This window comes from Eretmochelys imbricata, chromosome 10, assembly GCF_965152235.1.
Source record: "Eretmochelys imbricata isolate rEreImb1 chromosome 10, rEreImb1.hap1, whole genome shotgun sequence".
Lineage (NCBI taxonomy): Eukaryota > Metazoa > Chordata > Testudines > Cheloniidae > Eretmochelys > Eretmochelys imbricata.
This window is the reverse complement of record NC_135581.1, coordinates 22163475-22188572: the sequence shown is the minus strand read 5'-3', so window position 1 is coordinate 22188572 and position 25098 is coordinate 22163475. Positions and strand designations below refer to the sequence as shown.

Here is a 25098-nt window from a genome sequence, read left to right as displayed (position 1 = left end):
ATGAAGTATTAATGGAATTCCTTCATTTAGCAAAATATTCTATTTGACTGAGTATGCAGATTTTATCTGTAATCAAATAATATGCACATATCAACAGCTTTATCTTAACAGTATATTACTGTACAAATGTTGATGATTTACCAGGCCTTTTAAAAGGATTTTCAACTTTTCTACTAGAAAATCTTAAGTGGTGCATACAAAATCAGCAGCTGAAATAAATAACTCTGACTACAGCATATGACAACGCATAAATACATTAATCTTTTATGTATAGTATGAGACAGATCCTCAGCTGGTATAAATATGGAGATATGATCATTTATACCAGCTGAGGATCTGACTCTGTGTGTGTGTGTGTGTGTTCTGTACATACATAGCATGTATATAATCTCCCTCAAACTTAGATATTTTGTAACTCATTTCTTTACATCTTAAACCTATGTATTATATATTCAGGGCTGCAAAAAAGACAACTTTTCTACTAACAAATCTTAAGAGTTTATTAGAATCCCAGTTTTTTTTAAAGGATATCAATACCAAACTGCAAGTAGCTGAATGGATTTGGGAATTTTTACAAATTGCAAAAGTACAGTGTATTTACCTTGAAAATACGTTTTACAGCTAATGTCATACAACAGCCAACAATCTGTAAAGTTTTATATATCTACACAAACACACTCAGGCTTCATCAAGATATTAATTTGAGAGAGGTGCATTTTGTGAACAAGTTAAAAAAATAGTGTAAACGTTAATAATTACAGGATTTTTAAAAAGTTTTAACCTGTCATTGTTAGTTTCTATGAACAGCTTTGCTTTTTGCCAAAATTCCCTTCTTTTAAATAGTCATTTTTTGGATCTTATTCAGTAACTGAGTGACAACTTTGAACTTTTTTTCAATAGGTTTTTACTGTTTTTTTTAAAGAAAGAAGCTTTTACAAACCACATCAACAATTAAAAACATTTCCTTCTGTTTAATTCCCAAGAGGTAGAAGCATTTTCTACCCATTTACTACATTGATGACAATAATAAAGTTAAACTATTGTTATTTATTTAACGTGTGTAGTATTCTTGTAGCAGTAGTGTAGTATTAGTTTACTGTCCCCTGTAAAAGTCATAATGTATAGGTTTCTTTTGCAGAACAAAGTGACCACCAAAAGCGGGACTTTGTGGGCCAGTTGGATAAAACATAAGCTCATCTCGCCCCCAAAACCCCGACTCTGGAACCACAATCTTCAGAGGTCAATTTTTAAGTAAAATTTCTTTGCAAGATGTGCCCAATTAACTGAATGGTTATTTGCTATAAATGGCTAACTTTTCTGACAGCTAAAACAGGACAGCATAACCAAGTCACAATGCACGTTCTCTTTGCTTACTGAAAAACAGGAAGGGCTACCAGAGCTTACTGTTTGTTATTGATATCTCATGACTCTTTTACTACATAGTAAAGCAGTATTTTCCAACTTCTTTTATAGCACATGTAAACAACTCAGAATTCACACAGAATAATATAGTAAATTATTAGACCCAACCCAATTTATATCTATTAGCTAAGATTGACATAACATAAGAATCGCCCTACTGGGTCGACCCAAGGTCTGTTTAGCCCAGTATCCTGTCTTCCGACAGTGGCCAGGTGCCCCAGAGGGAATGAACAAAACAGGTAATCATCAAGTGATCCATACTCTGTCATGAAAAACAGAGTTTCTTGTGTGTTTCTTTTAATTCAAATTAAAGTTGAAAAATATTAGAGAGTTGTCTCTCATTACTGTCAAAATTTGTTAAATGCTTAATTGGGTAGCAAATATTATAATACTTTATTAAAATAACAGAAAAATGTGGATCTCTACCTCAGAGGAATATGTTCCTGAAACTTGCAGTGTATTATTCCTGAAAAATTTCTAATAAACTCAGTTATTAAAAACATTATAATTCACTTCAGTTAGACTACTGAAGCAGCTCGCTGTGTACACTATTTTAAAAGAGAGAATTTAATCCTGCATATTAAAAGTGAAAATAAAGTGCATGTTAAACTCACTCTGTATTTGATACTTTGGAACATTAAGGTTGATAGCTTTCCTACTATTACAGAAAATAATTGTACTAAACTGAGCAAATATATCTTAAAATAAAAATGATTGAAGGCTCCAGTGAAATACTGAATAGCTAGAAATCTTAAAATGGGATATATGGCCTGTAAAAATAGGTATTATTTTTATTTTATTTTATATGTAATTTTTTTAAAAAACTGGCTTTCTGTTTGTATGTAATCTTATTAACTACTGCAAGTCAGATAGCTACAATTAAGAATTTATACATTTTTAATTTCTTTGCCTTTACAGTACTTTTTTTGGCTAAGATCCTTCAGCGAACATTTTCAAAAATGCCTAAAGATAGGCACTTGAATTGACATTTAGAAACCTGAATGGATGGCCTGATGTTCAAAAATACAAAGCATCTGTAGCTCAAATAGGAGCTGCAGGTGCTCAGCACCACTTTTATTTAGGTGCCTAAAAATTTATATGGGCTCCAACATTAGATACCCAAGACCAATCTACAAACTCTTGATCCGTATCCTATAGTACGCATATTTGAATTCATTGTGTTCTATCTCTAAAACAATAAATGAAATAAATAATCTAGCTGGAATAAACCGTACAGGAATAATTCCACTAGTCCACATGGCTGTCAGCACATGTAAGCACACCAAACAGGGCGGTAGTGCTGGGGTATGCCTGTATTCACACAGTCTTGAAATAGCCATGTCATCAGACGAGACATTTGCTGTGTATACTTTTTCATGTTTTGTATTATCGAAAAACAAAGCCTCAGTCAATTATGTTGTCTTGTGTGTCAATTTTATATACCTATAGATATACATATTTAAATTAAGTGGGGGGGGGGGAAGAGGTGTACACGCACGCACAAAAGGAAGAGTCCAGAGTGCGAACAATCTTTTCCAGCAGATTCCTTAGCTTACATTAAACGCGATCTGGGGAAGAAAAGACTGTTGTAGACAGGCAAGGAGGCATCCTCCTCGGGAAAGGGAGACTGCAGCTGAGCTGCTGCTGAATCTCAGACACTGTCTAGCGCGTGGTCCCGAGAGAGCCCGGGTGCCCTACTCTGTCTGGTCCTTCCACCTCTTTCACTGCCTGGCAATCCCACCTCCCAGCCATCCACCCCTGGGGTATGATGGCAGCGTGGGCAAATGCAAAGGAAGGAGACCTCCCCCCCCCCACACACACACCAGTCTCCAAGCAGCAGCCCCCAAACTCCCATTCAGCAACGCAGCTACCTCTCCGATCCAGACAGACAGAAATCTCGCAGCAATTACCATGCCCGCCCCCCCGCGCCCTTCCAGCAGCTCTCGCCGCCCGCCACCCCAAGCAATGTGCTCCGGCGAACCCCACACCTTTTGATCACCAAAGAAAAGGAGACGTGCATTAGGACACGCGACTCATCAAGCCTGGGAATCACTGTCTAGAACCAAGGTGGGGGGTATATTGCAAGGCCAGGAGGTGGTCAAAAGAAAATACAACTTACCACTTGTCATTCCTGTGAGGCGGGGAGGGGGAAAAACGATCCTGGGGAAAAGGTGCATCTCGCCTGTCAGTTTTCTTCTTGAAAGGAGACACACTCAATCCTCAAACCCTGCTCCTTCCCTTGGCAAAATCCTGACTCATTACATAAAAAGATCACACTGCCAGGCTCCCAGAAAAATTTCTTCATCATGGTCACGCCACAAGCTAAACAAGAGGCCACATCAAGGGGGGTGGCAGGGAGGGTGAAAAGAAGAAGAAAAAAAGGAGGATTAATAATTTTAAAACGATCATCTTCCTTTCAACTGCAAAAGAAAGTGCAGAGGAAAAAACCCAGCCACCAGGAGATAACTAGAGAAGATTCACTCATTGTTGCCACAAAGACACCTCTCTCCCCTTTCCCATTCCCTCTCCATGCTCATTTCTGCAACACTGTTACAAAGACATGCCGCTCTGTCACTGGAGTTGATGATCCCAGTCATTTGGCTTCTAAACTCCTTTAGGGTCCTTGTCAGAGAATCTTAGGTGAAGTGAGTCCTTGTATAGTAGGTGTGGTGAGTCCAAGATCGTCTGAAAATTATTTTTTTCCTAGAAGCTACCTCCAAATATAGTAACAGGGAAGGGGCATTCCTAGAAATTCGGGAGACGTCAGAAAGGGAAGATTTGTGAAATTCAGCTTCACTTCCTGCAGAGGGCTCCCAGCCCAAGGAGGGGGAAAAAATCAAGTGAGCAGTAAAGTGCTTTTCATGCTTCTCTGATCAGATAATGGCTTTTAAAAAAAGAATAGCAAAGCACTTAACTCACATTTCTCAGATAAGATCTGGGACTGTCATATGTGAAGAAAAGCTAATCAGTAAAGCTCTTTCCTCATTTTCTAATGATGCTTATAGATGCCTGTCTGTTGTGTTTACTGCCCCCCCCCACACCTTACATCATACACAGGCACAAAGTAAATAAAAGGACTATATATATGAAAAATGCTGATTTCAGTGCTTATAATTCTTACCTACATCAGAGGATACAGTGATGTATTTCCAGCCTGCACTGTGTGTGCCATCTTGCAAATCTTTATTCACTTGAATAACACTGAAGCTATTGCTGTGTACATGCAAAGTATAATTATTATTGCTAACATGAATAATAATTTGCATGACAAGGCCCCAATCTGGCCAGGTGCATACTTTCCATTGGCTTAAATGAAAGTGGAGGGTGCTCAGCAACTCACAGGATCAGGCTCTGTAAGCACCTTGTAAATCAGTTCTCACAAGACCACTGTACTTTGTGATGAAGGCAGTTATTATTATTACATGTATTTCTCATAAATCTTTATATTTACCCTTTATATGCTTTATGCATGTGTCTAATGTCTTGGAGTCCAGTCCTTTAAACCTTTACTCACATTAATTGTCCCAATTAAGTATTAAAAATACTTTGTCTTCCTTTGCCCCTACTAATATAAATAATAATAATAATTAATAGGAGTCTAGAAATGTTCTTAGGCTTATACTGTGTTTGAAAAGTATTTTAAGATTCTCATAAGTAAAGCATTCAAAAGAGAAAAGTGTTATTATTATTACTAATTAAATAAGGATTTCAATGCATTCCTGATTTGGAAAACAATCTGTATTCCAACAATAGCAGTGACAACTGTAGAAAACCATGATGACCAGCTTTTGGGGAAAGAAGATAATAGGTTTCAATGTGTTTAACTTTTGTTGGTCATTTGGATTTTCATAATTAAATTCCCCTTGGTGGTCTTGTTCAAATTTTCAACATGAGCCAGGAAATCTTCCCACCTACACCCCCAAGAGTAAATACAAAAATATTGCTGTTTGGATTTGTGCCCCTGCCTTGTTTTAATTTTAATAAAAGCTTGCATTTAATAAAAATGTAATTACAAATATCTTCCTCATCTGCAATCCTGAAAGAGGCATAGTATGAAAAAAATTATCTGAGCTACAATCTCACTTGAAGTGTGCTGTGAGTTTTAACTGTCAGCTCTGTGTTGAATTAACAATGATATAAAAATACAGAATCCATAATTTAATAGGTTCATCTACTCAGTCTCATTCATAATAATACTTGTTTAAAGGACACATTTTAAACAATCTCTTAAAATCCAAAATAGCTTTTTTGTAAATTGCAAAAGGACTTTTTAAGATGGTCAGACTATTTGAGACATGTTACTGTTGTCACTCAGATTAATTTTCTCAGGAGAACGTGGATGACAGTCTGAAGTTTCGAATCCTTTGATCATTAAAAAAATGTATTTGCTGTCCTCTGTTGGTCATATTGGTTGTCACATGTAAAATTAACTAAGTTTTTAAAGCAAAGAGGTAGCAAGGGTCTGACTTAAGATGAAAAAAGCAAGGAAATTGAGTTTAAAAACTGCTATACAGTCTTCTTTCACCATTGTGATTGGGTAGTGCTTGGAGTTTCAGAACAGAATATAGTTTTACTTATACTGACTGAAACAGTGAGAGATGCTAAAGCAGGGGTAGGCAACCTATGGCACGAGTGCCAAAGGCGGCACATGAACTGATTTTCAGTGGCACTCACACTGCCCGGGTCCTGGCCACCGGTCGGGGGGGCTCTGCATTTTAATTTAATTTTAAATGAACTTTCTTAAACATTTAAAATCCTTATTTACTTTACGTACAACAATAGTTTAGTTATATATTATAGACTTATAGAAAGAGCCCTTCTAAAAATGTTAAAATGTATTACTGGCATGCTAAACCTTAAATTAGAGTGAATAAATGAAGACTCGGCACACCACTTCTGAAAGGTTGCCAACCCCTGTGCTAAAGGATAAATTAAAGGCAGGGCTATATTAGCAGGATGACTCCCATTAACATCAATGTGCCAAATTCTGCCCTTAAATGTGCATATATTACTCTAATTCTTCACTTTCTTATGCTCCGTTTGCATCAGCTGCGATGGCAAAAAAGGGCCAAGAGAAGGCTGACCAGACCCCTCGCCCCCAAATTCTCCTGATGGAGGGGAATCCACAGCATCTGCAAAGTTAATTTCTGCTGGCAGGTGCCCTGGGATAGGAATCACACTGGGGGCATGTCAGAGTTAGGAAGGTATGTGGCTGGGGTATTCCTATGTCACAGCTAGTTCTGCTGCCAGAGTAATTCATAGGGGTCTGTGATGGGGTGTCCACCCAACACAAGGCCTGAAAGGGTAAATTAGTCCATTTAACCTTAGGCTGCACCTGGAGGAAACCTAGGGAGTGCTAGGGCTTAATTGCACATGAAGTCCAGCTGGGGGGAGGAGCTGGGCAGGATCTGTAAAGAAAGGAAGTTGGCAGGCTAGGGGAGGAAAAGAAACCTGTATTTGAACCCCCTGATACAAGAGGGAAAAGCAGGAAGCTGCAAAGAGAAAGTAGAGAAGGAGTGTTAACAGCAGAGAGAGTAAAAGCCCAGAGCTCCTGGGTCCCTAGACTGTAACCTGGTGTAGAAGATGGTCCTGGGTTCCCCTACCAGTCACTAGGGGAGTGGTACAGACCAGACAGTGCGGAGTGGACTGCCTGGGACAGTTTGCCTCAAAGAACTTGCGATATTCCAAAAGGGGGAGAACTTTAATGTGACTTGGCTTGAATGCAAAGCTATCAAGAGGAAAGCACTGCAGGCCCAGAGGATGAGAGGCTGTGGAGTGAGTGAGAGAGTGAATGATTGGAATGATGGACTGAGTAACCGCAGCAAAGGGTGTGCTAGCAGATGTCAGAGCTAACTCCCCAGATGAACCATTAGGAGGCGCTGCCCAATGTTGAGTGCCCCCCATCAGAGGGCCATTGCACCCAAGGCACATTATAGGATAGCACACAGTCTGCTGTCAACTGTACTGAAGACTGAACCATCACAAGCCCTGAGAAAAGGGAGACACATTGCCCTCCACTTGGTCCCTCTGCTGGCCCCAGTTCCACCACAGAAATAAATCCTCCCCCCTGCTGACTTTACTGAGGCTCTCTATGTACTTCGGAGGGCAGAAGTTAGCCTAATGCAGTGGTTCTCAAACTTTTGTATTAGTGAGCCCTTTCCCCCAACAAGCCTCTGAGTGTGACCGTCCTTATAAATTAAAACCACATTTTTATATTTAACACTCTTATAAATATTTGATGTGAAGCGGGGTTTGGGGTGGAGGCTGATAGCTTGTGAACCCCATGTAATAATGACATGACCCCCTAAGGGGTCATGACCCCAAGTTTGAGAACCCCTGGCCTAATGGGAGTAGTGCTGTAAAACCTGTTTGCACAGTGCTTAGAAAATCTAAGTTAACTCAATTCTTAATTACAGTTTTTTATTTTATTTTAACTTTTATTGTGCTGAATTCCTGTTGGGACTGCACATGTGTACATACCAGCAAGAGCTGAGCCAGAAATGCAGGGTGCTGGTTGGCTGCCTGAATTCTTCCCTAATGGAAAAATCACAGCTCCACAAATCCTTCATAAATTATATAACAGCTGGAAAGTCCTGATGGGGTATGAGCCATATGTTTATGATCATATACATATAGGAATACTCTGGCTAGGCAAGCCCCTTGTACACATTTTTTTCACAGCCCGCTTCCTTATGCTCTATGGAAATCTGTCTTACTCTTAGAAGAGTCTACAAGAGGCTAGGCATGGGGCTGGACACAGCCAAAGCATATTCCTGCTTGAGTGAGTATTTGCTAGTTTCAAGCAACTTTATTTACATACATTATTACTTAATATCTGGGTTATACTGCACACAGACTAGGATCGTGCTGTTTCAACTAACACTGCATGTTCTACATTTAATGCTAATCAAATTCAGAGTTACTATAATGATCTGTTCTATCTGGTAAAGAGATGACTAGAAAGCGTATTCTGGATTGGAAATCCAGTAAAAGGTACACAGTAGCCAAATAAAATATAAGGAAACGACTGTGCTGATTAAAAACTTATCATGTTTGGCAGAAGCATGGATCAGATAATTCCTCCCACAGTAGGTCTACAATTCATGAAAATCAGTGACAACAATCTGGTATAAATCCTTAATACTATGCTGATCTGTCAAACATTTTCTTTTATGCATTCTTACTTTCTTTAAGAGAACAAAATTTGGCTTTAAAGGGTGAACTATTCTTGGCCTCTTGGTTGGTGCCCCTTTTGGTGCTCCTTTCAGTGCCCAGGACAATTTCTGTAGGGATCATACTTATTTTAAAGATATATCAAATAAAAAAACCAAAAACATGCAAAAAATAAAACAATTATCCATTTACTCATTCTGCGTAATTGTTATAGAAAGCTTAATGCATGGTAGCGGAATTCTCCTTCAAAGGGAAAATGTGTGGAAGTGAACTATCATCTGCAGGGATTATCATCTGCAGCCATTAAACTCCCTTCTTCTCCTCCCCAGCTCACAGGACCAGTAGAGATGCAGTGCAGACAAAGGGTGGAGCCAGAAAAAACTGCAGTTCCTCTATGTACTCCACCCAGTGCAATCTATCAATGGCAGCATGGTTGGGGGCAAACAATGCTGCATTGGCTATTGGCACCCTTTCCATCTTTTGCGGGCTTGCATAATGCAATATAATACAGCATATGAAGGAAGAAACTATTTAAATATTATACTGGATTACTAAAGTTAAAAATCTGCTGCCTTAATATAGGGCGAGGGCCCTTCTAATGAAGTCAATAACAAAACTCCTGAGTGACTTAAATGGGAGCAGGATTGATTACTTATGTCTTAGGCATTTTTAAGTATTTCTTTTGGCAAGGACTGAAAATATCTAGTAAATTATGCTAGAAATAAAGATTAGTATTATCAGTACACCTTCCCTAGTAGAATGTGAAGAAACAGTCATTTGGATATGATATAAAGAAAACGATAGCTGATAAATGATAAATTTATCATGATAAATTTTAAAGAGGCGCTCAGTCTGACATGATGTAAATTAATTCTGCATGTCACTGCAGTAAGTCTGCCATAATATTTTTCTTTAAATTATACCCACATGTCTTAACTACAGTTATAGTACTTCAATTTATATTCTACGACAGCTATGTTTCTGCTATGATTTTAGAAGATCATCTTCCAATACAAAATCAATATATAATTTCAAGTGAACAGCTATGGGACCTGCCCTGAAGTTTTATTCAGGCAAAATGCCCAGTGTCAGCAGTGGGAGTTTAGTCTGTGTAAGGCTTTCAGGATTTGGCTCTGTATTTTTTCATTTGAGTGTACATAGACTCCAAACCACCTTTATGATGGATGGTGAGTGGAGTTATAGGATTTCATGTACCGTTTGTGATAGTCTTGCCCCTTTTTTGCACTTCTTTCAAGAAAAAAAAAAATATTTAAACAAGCACAGTATCATACAGTGCAATTCTACTTTAGATTTATTATTGAGGTTGTAGTGAATGAAAAACATGCTTTAGGGAATTAAAAGATATATCTTGGATTTATGGATCTCATCGTTTGGTGGTTAATCTTGGAAAGTACCTGTGGACATCATGCTCTAAAGGGAAGGATAGGGACATTATGTCTGAATGTCTGACAGCTTACTATAAAAATATTTTTAAAAAGATAATACACTGTAGAACATTTCCTTGTTGTATTCCTGCATTGCCTTTGCACCAAAAACTGCCACTGATATCGGACACAGTGAGAGTAAGCCATTTGTATACATTCGACATAATCCCTTATTGGAGTAATCTAAGTAAACATTTAACTATCCAAAGTAATTTTTCTGTTAGCAGGTCAGTCTGAATGTTTCCATGTGAGAATAATTTTCATTGTATTTCACACGTAGAAAAGTACAACAGTAAGGTGTCAAGTATGCAATATGATTTTTGCTTTTTTAACATTTTAGCAAAATAATGCCACTATTTATCTAATGATTAAATACAAACTTAAATTGGTTTACGAAAGATTTGTGTAATGAAAAATCATACGTTTTGGTCTTGTGAAAATTTAATCTTGATAAAAAGAGATTTTTTTGTTTAATTTTATTAATAGTTTTATATAGTTATCTATAGTTTTATATAGTTATCTACATTCAGGTAGGCCATCAGGTGGACCATCAGCTCTCATGTGACTAGGTCTTGCATATTAAATATTAAAAATCCATGCTGGCAATGATAATTCTGTTGATTAGACTGTTTGTAAAAGGATAACTCTCAAGAACCCTGTATTTTACACAACATGGATTACATATCAATAACTTATTTTGGTTTGAAGATCTGCATGACACAGTGAAGGTGCCATTGCAAAAAGAGCTAAATGAAAAATAAATAAAAGTCTGTTCTTTAAATCAAAGTGTAGGATGCATTATTTCTGGTCTACCAAACATATTTACCAATTAAGTTAAAAACAAGCTATACCCAGACCTAATATGACTTGTGAAAAAAACGAATGGCTTGAAAAAATTGTAAAGTTCTGAACCCAGACAACAAAATTGTAGAAATGCCTGAGAACAAGCAAGTAAAACTGATCAAAACCAAAAGTGAAACTGACCAGATTAGTTTAATTGTCCCAGGTGGGTGAAATTCAAAATGTAAACAAACAATAAATAATGAACTGCAAATCTCTCACTTCTTAAATTTGTTGTGTCATTATTAATACAATTAAGTACACTTTAAATTTCTTTTTATCTTGACCATGCAATTGTAAACAAAATACATTTTATATTTTTGCATTGTAAAATAAAGCATGATACCAAGACCTACTTACCAATAATACTTTTATTTAGTGACACAGATAAATTAATCTAATATTTTTACCACTCCCCATAACCAAAATAAAAGCAGGATTTACATTCTTTAAAAACAGAGAGAAACATTTATAGATGACATACTGCTCCTTTTATTATGATCATTATCCAACAAATTTGATACACAACTTTTGAGAATGGCTATACACCCACACATAAGTGTATTGAAGCATGAGAGAGGGGAGTGTGTGCTTTATGTGCTTTGTATGGACCAACAATCTTCTCCTAATCTGCAGTTCATAAATTTTGGGACCAATCCCATATCCCTGCTGCTGGCATCAAACGTCAACATTCCTTAGTTCACCAGGCATGCAAGATCAGGCTCCAGGGCTGGTACTCTAGAGAAAGACTGCATATTTAGCTTTGCAGGAACTTGAATAAACAAAGATAGATTGGTATTTAGGTAGAGCCAAATAAGTCTGAGAAAAGCTATAACGGGTAAGCCCTGCTCGTATTGAAATCAATGGGAGTTTTGACATTGATTTCAGTGGAAGAAGGCTGGGGTCCATTGAGTAAAGTGGAAGTTCACCGTGCTCTGCACGTCCAAAGAAGCTCTCAGCTTCTTGGTCTGCATTGGTACTTGTGGTATTCAATGTGTTTTGTTTGTATGCATTTATCTGCCTGAAATACTGCACAACTTTTTTTTTCTCATGGCAATTCAGTCCCTGGCTGCTGGAAATACAAGGAAAAGCAAGGCAAGCCTGTAGGGTAAAGAGATAACTCCCAAGTGTTATTACAACCTGTACTCAGTCTGGCTTGGGAGAGCCACCTCTCTTTATTTCTCCCGTTTGAGGGGCATTGCATCTGCTGCAGGTTGGGTGAGTGCCAAGAGATTGGGGTGAAGGATGCATAAGAATAAATTAGGATACACAATGAAAACAGGGATGGAGACAGTTATAGCTGGGTAGGTGAAGCATAGACCTCAGCTGAGCAATAGTCAGAAGGAAAGTGACAGAGACTAATGCAATACGAGCGAGACACAGACATGCAGGTTCTCAGCAGACAGAAGGAGGTGTCTGAAAAGGCCCCGTGTGCAGCTGTACCAAATCTTCTGGATGCTACTGAGCCTTTCCCCTAAAAATGATCCCAGCAATTCTTCTCGGGAAAATCACCGGCCTTAAGTGGATTAGGCACGGACGGGGTTCGAACCCGTGATCTTCGGTTTACGAGACCGACGCCTTACCACTTGGCCACCGCGCCTGCGTTAAAATCGCCGCTTGACAGCTATATATGCTGGCACCACTCCCGACAGTAGGCGTGCTCTTGAGGCACCGCCGAGTGCGTGGGCAGTATTTAGAAGCACCAGCTCCTCCCACTTTCAGTGGTCCGAGTACTCATGCGCACTGGCTGGTTGACGCGAGCGTTGCGTGTCGTTCGCAGCAAGCTCTCGTCTCACTGCTGCGTAGGGAGCTGCCGGTGCTGTGTAAGCGGGGAGTCCTGGGGACTTCTCCGGCGTTCGCCGCAGAGCCCGGGGCCAGGGATTCTCTGCGGGGGCGGCTCACGCTCCCCGCCCAGGCTGTGTGGGGGTCGGGGGGAGCGCGCGGCCGGCCCGCCCGCCCGCCCGAGCTGCGCGGAGGGGGTTTACCGTGGCTCAAATAGGGGAGGGTGTAAAATTCCCTTCCCGTCTTCCGTTACGGGGCGGGAACGTTAGCCGGAGGAGGCGCGTGGGGCGTCCCCTTCGTGCTAGGGGAAAGGGTCAAGGGAATACGGGGAGACCAGCGCGTGGCCCGCAGTCGTGGCGGGGGCTTGCACACTCACGTTGCACAAGTGGGGTGGCAAGCGGGTGCCCGGCCGTCAGTGTGGGCCTGAGGGAGAAGTAGGAGACAGGTTTTGGGGTGAGGGGGTCTGTGTTGAGGTGTTGGAATAGCGGGTGGGGGTGTCACTTGAGATGCTTCCCGCTCAGTCTGCCTGGGGCGAAAGGCAGTCAGATTTCAGCCGGGGAGGTAGGTACCTCCTGAGAAAAGCTGCAGTCACAAGCTTTCTGCACGGTAACTATTTTATTGAATATACGAACGTGATAAATATTGTTGTCTGCCAGTAGATGTCACTGTTTTTATAGTAGTAGGTAAGTACATACACAGCACAAATCCATCTACTACTTCTGTACAGTGTTACGATTTTCCTCAGACTGAAAAATTCCACTCTGCAGGGTCTGGGGCCCCCTGGTGGGCTGTGAGCAGGTTTCGGGATGGGGGGTGGGGTGCCAAGCAGGGCCAGCATTAGATTCGCTGGGGCACTGGGCAGAAAGCCAAAGCCCCACTGCATGGGGCTGAAACCCCTGGGGCTGCACCCAACCCTGAGCAATATAGCTGTGGCCTGGGGCCCCAGGCAGTTGCCCTGCTTGCTACCCCCTAATGCTGGCCCTGGCTTTTATATGCAGAAAACCAGTTCTTGTGGCATGGGTGGACCATGGAATTTTAATAGCGGGGGGCTCAGAAAGGAAAAGGTTGAGAACCCCTGCTCTAGTGCTAGGCAAAGTTCAATCCCAACTCCATAGATCGTGGCTTTCAAACTTTTTTTCTGGCAACCCAATGGAAGAAAACTGTTGATGCCCATGACCCAACGGAGTTGGGGATGAGGGGTTTGGTGTTTGAGAGGGACTCAGGGCTGGGGATGAGGGTTGGGGTGAGGGCTGTGGGGTGGGGCCAGGAATGAGGAGTTTAGGGTGTGGGAGGGGATGCTGGGCTGGGGCCGGGAGTTCGGGTGCAGGCTTGAGTGGGGCCGGGGATGAGGGGTTTGGGGTGCAGGAAGGGGATTACCTCAGACTCTGGGCTGGGAGTGCAGGCTTGGTTGGGGCTGTGGGTTTGGGGTGTGGGCAGGGGATTCGGATGCAGGCTTACCTCGGGCGGCTCCCAGTCAGCAGTGCAGCAGGGGTGCTAAGGCAGGCTTCCTGCCTGTCCTAACACCGCAGACCATGCTGTGCCCCAGAAACGGCCAGCAGCAGGTCTGGCTCCTAGATGGAGGCAGGCAAGTGGCTCCATGCTGCTCTTGCCCGCAGGCACCGGCCTCCAGCTCGGCCAATGGGAGCGTGCGGAGCCCTGTGGCCCCCACCTTGGAGCTGGACTTACTGCTGGCCACTTGCAGGGCGCAGCGCGGTGTCAGAACAGGTAGGGACTAGCCTGCCTTAGCCGGGCAGCACTGCTCTCGGGACTTTTAACAGCCTGGTTGGCAGCGCTGACCAGAGCCGCTGCAACCCAGTGCCTTATATGTCGCGATCCAGTACTGGGTCATGACCACAGTTTGAAAACCACCTTCATAGATGTCCCCTAAGCATATCTCTGAAGATAAATTGACAATCAGGTTTGCTGCTCTACTCAGACTCCTCATATGATGCATAGACATGCCCTGTGGGAGTGAGCCTCCGAGTCCAGGTCCATGGGCTTCTGGTAATGAGGCTCGCACTAGTGCTCTAAAAATAGCTGTGTAGACACTGAAGATTTGGCTCTGAAGCTGGGGAAACTTTGAGAGCCTGAGCTCTAGCCTCAGCCACAACGTCAAAGCACCATCTGTACAGCTGTTTGAAGTGAGCAGAGGTTGTGCTAGTGTTCTTAAGTGTGGATCTGGGCAGGGAGGCTCGCTCACAGACACAGTGTAGATACACCCAGAGAGATCCCATTAAATCCTCTGAGGAGAATTATCCCAGACACCCAAGTTAAGTGGTTTTCTTGGTTAATTTTGTGATGTATGATCCTTCCGGTTGCTGATGTCAGATAAAATCAAAAGGGTCTACCTAGGGTCTACCTGGTGCAATGAGTCTAAGCAAAATTAAGCTGTCTCAGTAGTGATTGCCTATGTTCAAGAGTAACCTTCCTTGCCCTCTTGGTGTATGAATCCTGAATCCCTGTTGTCCTCAGAAATAAAAGTATAAATGAAGAACTGATTCATTGTCCAGTGAAGAAAAGAATTGCACATATTGGCATTACTTTATCACAATAAGTTTCCTTCAAAGAGAAACCATAATAATTCAAAACCTACAGGATACTGTAGCAAAAAACAGTGAGACAAGGTGGCCTAATGATAGGGCTCTGATTTGAGTCTCTCAAGACTTGAATTGTATGCTCTGATCTGCCACTGATATGTGTGACCATGGACAAATCACTTCCCCTCTCTTTTCAGAGTAACAGCTGTGTTAGTCTGTATTCGCAAAAAGAAAAGGAGTACTTGTGGCACCTTAGAGACTCACGAAAGCTTATGCTCAAATAAATTGGTTAGTCTCTAAGGTGCCACAAGTACTCCTTTTCTTTTTCCCCTCTCTTTGTCTTATTTAGAAGGTAAGCTTATTAGGGCAGGGACTGTCTCTTAATATGTTTGTACAGCAACTAGCATGATGGGGTCCTGACCTTAGCTGGAGTTTCTAAGTGTAAAAGAACATCTGTTTCAGTTTTGTAGTTTGCCATAGTAGTTCTAGAGCTGCATGAACTTATTGTATGAAATGTAGGGTGAAATGAGGCATATTTAACTGTGGATAGCTCAGTTAATAAAATAATTAAGTGAACCCCCAGTGAGGATTTGACGAAAGGTGGATCAGTCTACATTCTGGTGTGTTCTTGAGACTGTGCCCAGCAGGGAAAGCCACAACTGAGACATTAGTAATGACCTGAATGGACCCAATCCTCTGCTGAGTTTTTTCTTTTGCAGCATCTTTCATCCAGCCACGTTCATTTGCTAACTTACAGTTCCATAGCATGGTGTGGACTCTGGTGCAATGAATCAACTCTAGATACCAAGAGAGAATCCTTCCCCTAATGAAGATGCTGGTTTTGCCTTAAATATATGGATTGCTCTTAGCATCCCTGATATGGTGATGAAGTATGTGGGGGTGATAAGTTTTGCTTTTGTGACTAGGGATGCACATGTGCGGCTAGTGATCCCAATTAGGTGAAGGGTTACCTCCTTCTGATCCCTCTGGCCTGATCCTTATGATACCAGGTGAGGACCAAACTGTAATAGGTAATCTTAGATTGTTGTGCTTGCCGCATCTGGCCCACCTTGTTCTTCCTGCAATTCTCTGCCCCAGACTCACTGGCTGGAACCTTATCTTGTGGTACATGTACAGTTCTGTCTTTAGGCTGCTCTGCTGCCCTTTTTTATGCCCTCTCTGGTGAGCTGGTAAATCATATGTTTTTGTTGTGGTAGCAGCAGTGTGTGCGCGCGTATGTATAGTGGGTGTGTTATGTGAATTATGCTTTGTGTACATGACTTGGCTTCTCAGAGATATGAAATATTGTATACATTTCTTCAGTGTTTGCTGAGACCTTTATATTGTAAAGTTACTTCGAATAACATGGAGAAATTAATAATCCAAGATGAAATGATGGTTAAGGTGGTGTTTAGGTGAAATAATACATGTCTTAATGACCGATGTAAAAATAGAAAATTTCATCTTGCCTAGAGAAAGTCATCTGATCTGGTTACAAAACAGTGGCTTGATGTCCTAGGTCAAACCACTCTCTTATTTGAGTATTTTGATGCTGTTGTTAGGTATCTAGTTAAAGAGCTGTTTGTTGATGAATTTAAGGAGTTTTTTTTTTTTAAATGTTCGTGCTGTTTAAATCATTATCCTTTGTTGGTCTAGCTTCTGTTGGTATTGTCATTTCTTATATGATATGATGTCACAAAGAAGTCATATCCTTTAATTCTGCTGTGTGTGCTGCACTGGGGAGCTCAGAGTTGAACCGTTGTTGAAATATGGTAGGAGGAAGTTAAGATACTTGCTTTGTCTCTCAGGGTTAAAGTTTTGAAGGATTAAATTCCTATATGTCTTTAAGATGACAAGGTATATCTCTTAGTTTTCTGGTACTCCTTTCTGTTTTAAATTAACTTTTTTCAAAAGAGGGAGAGCAAAGCCAAACCAAATTGCACTTACTGCATTTACTTCTGACATGACCTCTTAATATTGTACTTGTTCTCAATCTTTATTAGTTGGGGAACTTTGAATCCATTCTTTTCCATAACATGTTTTTGGAGAGTCCAATGGACAGTCCTGTTTGTGGACCCTGTTTTTTGAGAGAGTGTGTGTGTGTAGTCTTCTATCTTCTGCTGAGCATGGGAGCAGAACTTCGGATTTTGATTAGAAGAATTTTTTTTTACTTTTTCTGTCCACAACTTTGTTAATTATGCAAAATTGTAGTATGTCTTCTGGTGGTAATCTCAAATTCATTTTTAATTTCTGTTTTAGATACACGTTAAGTTTCTCTGCCTTCATTTCTAGCTCTAAATAGATGCCTCTTTTTAAAATTGAAGCCACAGGGTAGGTAAGTGTTCTGTTAGTTTTATTTGAATGTTCTTTTTTTCTGTCATCTCCTTGGGATCCCAGTGCACTGATAGGCACTCTTTAGTAAAAGGATTTTTCTGGATACTTTTTCATTTTGCATGTTCCTTGATTTTTTGATGGGCTGTTGTGCAGTATTAATGTCATGAGTACTGCAGTGTTGCTATATAGTGGTCATCTTCACATGTTTTTCAAGATTTTGCTTAGTGTTTAAGAAAAGATCATTAACTATGAGATTTACCTCTAAATATGCTTCTGGTAATCTTTCCATAAAAACTCAGTGAGGCACAGGTGAAATGAATGAGTTCCTGACTCTTGTCTAGTCAGTGATGTTCTGCAGCTGGATAGTAATTCTTTTTTTTCTTTTCTTTTTTTTTTTTACATTTGTAGATTTCTCCTCCATAGTAATGTAGAAATAAATGAAGTTTCATTCTTTCTTAAGATAGTTACAGCACCACTTGGCTGGATTTCTGCAAGTGCAGGTGGGGCCTTGGGTATCATCATTTTCATAGACTCACTATATGCTGAAGGAATTCTCCAGAGGAATACAAGATATTGTGTTTTACATTAAGTTCTGTAAGGTAAAGAGCATCTTGGGTTATAAATGGTAAGTAAGGGTCCTTAAACCCTTTTTGTTTTATTAACATAAGGAATCAGAGGTGTGTGGGTTTTTTTTTTAAAGGTGAAGATGAACTGCTCTGAAGGTTATTTTAGCCATTGCAGGAATTGTTCCTGATTTAAGTTTTAGTGATTTCACAGTAGTGTGTGAAGCAAGTATATTAATTTTCTGATTTCAGTGATTTGAGAATAAAGGTTTGTGGCATTTCTCTTTCTTCTGGATACATGACTACAGATCTTGCATCTAATAGGAAATTTATATCCAGGGACTTGAGAATGTTTACTAGGGTTAATGTTGGGCTTTTCCTGTATTTCCTGCCATGATCTCTTCTTGGAACTGTAGTGCTAGGAGCATACATTTTCTTAATGATTCTGCTACTTTTTTTTTGGAAGTTCTCCATTTTTTCCTGAATTATTTTCTTTTTTACATGGAACTCAAGGAAATATTTAGTTTCTTCATTGTTGAATGGTAAACTATTTACGTTTTCCAAAACAGTTTCTCTTTTTACTCTGCTTATCCTAGATGGGTTTGGCATGGAGGCATCAGTAGGTTTCTGTGTCTATAAGGGGAAAGCACAATTATGATCCATACTTTTCTTTCTAATATGCCATTCAGGCTGATCTCTAACTTGTTCTGAAATAAATGGTATATCTAGTTCTGGAATAAATGGTATGTCTCTTGCAATTCTCATTGCTGGAATCACTGGAATTAGGAGTGATTGGAAGAAGGAGCCTTTGGAATCTTTTTTTCTAAGGACTCTGTCTGAGTAGGAAGAATTTTCCAGTGAGCCAAGTGATGTTTCTGTTTTATATTAAAATCTGTATGCTAAAGGAAATCTGTCAATGTCATCAATGCTATTCTTTCCATTGTGCTTCTTTTATATCAGTGAGAATTGGTTTGGAAGTGGTTTCTTTTTGATAATGGAATCCTCTCTGTAAACTTGTTTAATTGTTACAGAACATGTTCCAATTTTGATTGCAAGTGAATTCTTAACAACATGAAAATACATTTTATCCTTTTTCCCCCCAAAGCTAAATTTTGGAAAATATTTTTTCCTAATCTTTGAGGATTTGAATTGGGATTCATTTGCTGGTAGAAATCCATTTTGTATGTGATGCATTGTTTTCCTTACAAGATTATATTTTTTCTTGATTCTGCACAGGAAAATCACTGTATTCTGGGGGATACAGTTGTATAATTCAGAATTAAAATGAGAACTTTCACTGTTAGATGTTTGATGTTGATTTTTCCACTACTGAAATTGCCTTTGCTAATGTTGTTCGTCCTGAACATGTGCATGAGGTTGGGTTTCTGAAACCACTAAACCAGTTCAGGCTTTTTAAATGAGACTAGATTTAAGATGATGATGATCCACTGGATGATGAATAGCTTACTTGAACTCTCTTGCAAATAAAAAAAGCAAGCATTTTTCTATGTTCTGTGGATTAAAAAAAAATCATCCAGATACTAATTTTCACTCTTGATGTGTAGCAAGAATTCATGTATGTCTTCCAAAGTTCTTCAAAACTGCTGAAAAGTAAAAAGCCAAACAAAAAAGACAACCCTCGCCCCTGATTTTACAAATCTGTATAGATTAATCCTCTAACCTTTTTATTACTTGTTTAGTCTTTAAAAATGCCACATATGTATTTTTAAATTTCTTAAGGCGATTAAACTGAGTTTTTTGTCCCATTAATTGAAAAGGAAAATTATAAGAAACAAGTACAGTGTTTACAAGAAACAAGATATTAATTTACCATCCTACTACAAAACTTCATGCATGTGTGTGTATATATAATTAATAATTCCTGGAATAGCTGTATTTTTCTTTTCAGAGTGTATTTCACTTCATAAACTGAGTGCCTGCACTGAACCTCAGAACATACTACTTTTCATTCTAAAAAATGTATTTCTTATTTTACAGAGACAATCACCTGTATCTGGGGTGGTCTAATAGATAACCAAGAATAGTCCTTCCTCTCAGACCAAATACAGAGGGTTGTTAGACTGTTGTTACTATGTCACCAAAGCCCTTACCTGTATAGTCCTGTAGGGTCATACTATTCAACATCTGTAAGTCGCTGTTGGGAGAGTTCGTGAGACATGAGCTGAAATGCCAGCAGATGCAGATGACATCAAGCTCTAGAGTTCCTGTACATCAGTGGTTCTCAAGCAGGGATACACAGAGATTTTCCAGGAGATACGTCAACTCATTTAGATATTTGCCTAGTTTTACTACAGGCTACATAAAAAGCACTAGCAAAATCAGTACCAACTAAATTTTCATACAGACAATGACTTGTTTATACTGCTTTATATACTGTATACTGAAATGTAAGTACAATGTTTATATTCCAGTTGATTTATTTTATAATTATGTGGTAGAAATGAGAAAGTGAGCAATTTTTCAGTAATAGCATGTTGTGACACTTTTGTATTTTTATGTCTGATTTTGTAAGCAGTAGTTTTTAAGTGAGGTGATACTTAGAGTATGCAAGACAAATCAGACTCCGGAAAGGGATACAGTAGTCTGAAAAAGTTGAGAGCCACTGCTTTACATCAAACTTAAACAGCAGTGTAACAGGCTTTTAGTGTTTGCTTGAAACACCCCTACCATTTTTAAAGTGTTGATACTACTGGGGAAAATGTTAAGTGGCTTTTGCTGAGTCTGTTGTTCATATCTCAGCACTCCATCCAGATATAAGGGGCAGAGAATCTAGGCTGTAGGCTGAGCTTTCCCAAAGAAGGAAACTGAGAAGCAGCTGTGACTAGGAGAAGGTATGAACTAAATTTGAATCTTATTGATTTTTTTTAAAAATAAAGTCATTCCTGTGGAAGAGGATGAGTTTTTAAAGCAGTTTTCTCAGTGTGTGGATGCTGTCTAAAGCTGAACCCGGGCAACACCTAGTTGATTCTGGAATAAAAAGGAAAGATCACCAATCCACTTCTCCTACTAACACCTTTTTGTATTCCTCTGTGTCACCTCTTATTCATGGAGAGAAAAAAACTCTCTGACAAAATCCATAAAGCCACCATATTATTCTCCTTCAGATGCTTCCTAAAGACTTATCTCTGCTCTGAAACCTCCAAAACAATGCTGTCTAGCAATGCTTAGGCAGGTGGCAAGCTGTCACCTATACAAAACATGCTTGTTTCACTGTTACTTGTCTTGCCCACACCCACATTTGTTTTATCTACTTGTTGCAGCTCATGTCTTGGCATAAGCCTAGAGCGTGAGTGAGCCCCTTGGCACAGGGACTGACTTCCTGTTACATGTTTGTACAGCACAGAGCCCAATGGGGCCTTACTCTGTGATATTGGGGCCTTGCTACTGTAATATAAATAATAATTCATAAAGCTTTAATATACCGATATAAACATTAAGTAAGTAGCATGTGTTTATGAATGGAAAGAAGCAAATGAACAGCCAACAGTAACATTTCGGAACTAATCTAGATGTTCAGCCAGGTTTGGAATAGGTTCTAAGCACTTTCTGGAGCATAGTTTGTTTTTTCCAGATTGTTTTATTGATATTTAACTGCCTTAACATGTGATTTTTGTGACATGTTCTTTTCATTCTGTTTTCCAGGGAGATTGAGTTGATTTGCACTTTAGACTTCAGATTTCAGAAAGATGAGACAAAGATTTGTTGATAAAATATCTCATTTAAAAGAAAAATGTTTTGTATACACATTGAAGTTTGTGTTCCTTTAGTATCATTGTTAAGGCATCATGAACTAATGAATTTTCAGATATATCTTGCTCACAAAACATGTCATAACTGCAGTTTTGATTATATTGGAAGATTAAAGAGGGTTATTAGTGTATGCTCAGGAATAAGATATCCTATATGCATGACTAATATGGCCTCAAGTACTGTCTCTGATACCTCTTTATGTGCCAGGCAGTCCTGTCAAGAGTCTTGACCCCCAGCTTATATTCAGATGGTGGATATCCAGTAAGAAAGCATGGCAGACTTGCCACAAATCAAGTGTTTTTGAGTAAATACTGAGTATCCAAGTTAATACATATGTGGATATGTCTGGGTTTCAGTGATGTACTGCCCATGTTTTAAACAAGAGGCTCCTACAAATATTTTCTCCCTGAGCCTGCGATAAACACCCTAGACTGGGTTTGGAGGGTTCAGCAGAGAGGAGGAAATAGGGTTTTGTTGCGTTCTTGTTTAGACAACAAAGCTTTATAAATCTTTTACTGGAAATACTTTTGTTTCTGAAAAATATGTGTGTGGATATTTGTAAGTGAGTCATATGTTCTGAAAGCTTCTCCAGCTCATGTTTGCAGACTTGATCATGCCCATCCAGTCTTTCTACCTCCATAAAGCGGAGCAGGAGATTCAACAAAACTCCAGCTGAATCTTGTAGGCACCTTTTGTAAATGCACTTTTGGCAAGACATACTTTATTTGCATTTTCTTTGGCAATTTTTTCTTTCTCCCTCCATCTTGGATCTGGACTGGTCACAGGAGAATTTCAAATAGGGCTGGAAATCTTGCTAGCCCACTTGTAGGTTCCTAACTATTTTTAGTGATTGTGGCAATTTAGCAGCTTCAGTACAGCCTCAGAGGCTCCTGTGCTGCTTGTTGTCCACTAGGAACAAAAGGAATTTTGCTGTTTGAATGGGGCAGACTCCCTTAGCTTCATCAGTCCCCCAACAGTTTAACAACTCTGTGCTTCGTATCTCATTATATTAGGAGGTCTGTGGCAGAGCTGGAAATTAACTTCCAATCTACTGAGTACCAAAACCTTTTAATTGTTCACAAACAAAATGTGAAGTAGGCTCACTTAGAGGGGGGGAAAATGTTTTAGAATATGTACATCTCACATTAAAATATTTTTTCCACTTTATTCAACCAATGTGGACATGAGTAGTGAGGAATGGAAATACTTTTACCGGATTAATTTGAAGTATACTGTCAGGATGTCTAATATGCTAATAATTATAAGTGTGATTAAGAGTCTGGCACCATTCCTTCAAATTTGTCTCTAATATTTGTGTTATCTGTGTATATGAATGTTGGGAGGTCTGATTATTTTTCTAAAATTATTCTTGCAAGCATCACTCATTAATTCTTTCTGTACTCCTCATTCATGGAGACATTTCATACCAGTCATGCACTTGTGGTGCATTTCACAGTGCCTTCCACTTAATTCAGTTACTAGTTAATGTGTCATTCTGCTTCATCTGATGAAAATCCAAGGAACCAAGTCATTTTATTACAAATGAAACTTTTCATATTTATTTTGATAACATTCAGTGAGTGACTATATAATCTTAACCCACTCTGTCGGAACACTGCCAGAAATAAAAATGTGTCTTCATTAGTACTGCTACAAGGCATGATCCTGAGAGAGACTTAACAGTCACTTAAGGACATTTTTAATGAAATGTTATTGACAACATTAATGGAGTGAGGCCCATGGTTGTGGTCTTTCTGTGTCTCCTTCAAATAGTCATGTTTGGTGTCAGAGTATGAGGTTCAATAATTATATTTTTTTGCCTTCCATTAGAGGGCCTTGAAGAACTTTATAGGCATTAATTATTTAAGTATTGTAACACCCTTTTGAGACATATGGGTATTATCCCTATTTTCCAGGTGACAACATTTATGGACAGAGAAGTTATTACTGAAATTTTGAAATGGAGATACCTAAAGTTAGCTCCCTACATCTGCATATAGGCACCTAAATAAGCGGCCTGGTTTTCAGGAGGAGCAAAGCAACTGCAGCTGCTCATGAAGTCAGTAGGAGTTTGACACCTCTTTAAACAAAGTACTGACTCTTCTGGTGCTGATTGGAGAAACCATTTAAGCCTATACTTAAAGTTCTGCAAGGCGTATGTGCTTTGCTGGATTAAAGATTTATTTAGGGGTCTAAATGAAGGCACCCAAGTTTGAAAATTTTGGCTTCAGTGTCTTTAAGGGCATAGGATGAGACAGTAGCAGATCCTGTAACAGAACTGAGAAGTCTTGGGCCTCAATCCACAAAGGGACTTAGGCACCTGAATGTGGGATTAGGTTCCACTGTGATCAACAAAACTCCTGCTGAATCTTGTAGGCACCTAAACTCACTGAATTCCTAAATTTCTGCCTCTGGGCACGTGCATCAGTCTAACCGTCCAGACACCTATGTCCTACCTAAGTCCCAGAGCGATCTTCAACCAGGTAAAGATGGGCATTTGCCCTCCTAAATGGTGCGTGGTGCCTGCTCTGGTAGGCAGGCTCAGCGATGCCTAACAGATCAGATCCCATTCAAAATCTGGGTGGAGCAAGTGGTGCTGCTGCCACAACTGCCCACTTTAAAACTTTTTCCCTAGTAGTTAGCGCACACATCTGAGATGTGGGAGACTCAGGTTCAATTCCCCCCTATACCTTATGGGGAGAGATGATTTAAACAGGGCTTTCCCACCTCTCAGGAGAGCACTGTGATCATTGAGCTGTGTGATATTTTGATGTAGGGTTCCTTCAGTCTCTTCTGTTGAAGATGTGCCACTATGGATAAATAATCAAGGAGTGATTGGAGAAGGGAGACTGGACCTCCTAAATGGGTGCACTACCCACACCTGGACTACAGAGTCATATATATATTCTCTTTCTCTCCCTTTCCCCCCAACGTTCCCCATCTGTAAAATGGAGTTAGTGATATTTCCTTTCTCCCACTTACTCCACTTCCTCTTGCCATTTTGTGTGGAGTGTGGCAGGCATCTAACTCTGGAAGAAATTGCTTAGGCTCCCAAGCTCTAGGAAATGGTTTCCCATTTGTGGATCACCAAGCAGATATAGGTTCCTCTCATTGGCTAGCTTAGGCAGCTCCTCACTTTGTGTGGATCTCAGTCTAAGGTGCCTCTGTCTGCCCACTTGTTGTATAGTGAGCCTAGGTGTCTAATTCAGGGTTTGTGGATTGCAATGTTGT

General features: G+C 39.9%; 2 long non-coding RNA genes and 1 other non-coding gene across 3 annotated transcripts in view; 1 reads left to right on the top strand and 2 right to left on the bottom strand.

The window, feature by feature from the left end:
• Nucleotides 1-4102, bottom strand: part of LOC144270778 (uncharacterized) — a 47556-nt gene extending 43454 nt beyond the window's left edge. The window contains exon 1 of the long non-coding RNA XR_013347244.1: nucleotides 3542-4102. This is a non-coding gene — a long non-coding RNA (uncharacterized LOC144270778). The remainder of the gene's footprint in view (nucleotides 1-3541) is intronic.
• An 8306-nt stretch (nucleotides 4103-12408) lies between these two features.
• On the bottom strand, nucleotides 12409-12480 carry TRNAT-CGU (transfer RNA threonine (anticodon CGU)). The gene has a single exon. It is a non-coding gene; the product is annotated as a tRNA-Thr (tRNA).
• A 423-nt stretch (nucleotides 12481-12903) lies between these two features.
• The window catches only part of LOC144271556 (uncharacterized), a 45898-nt gene continuing 33703 nt past the window's right edge, over nucleotides 12904-25098 (top strand). The window contains exon 1 of the long non-coding RNA XR_013347369.1: nucleotides 12904-13268. This is a non-coding gene — a long non-coding RNA (uncharacterized LOC144271556). The remainder of the gene's footprint in view (nucleotides 13269-25098) is intronic.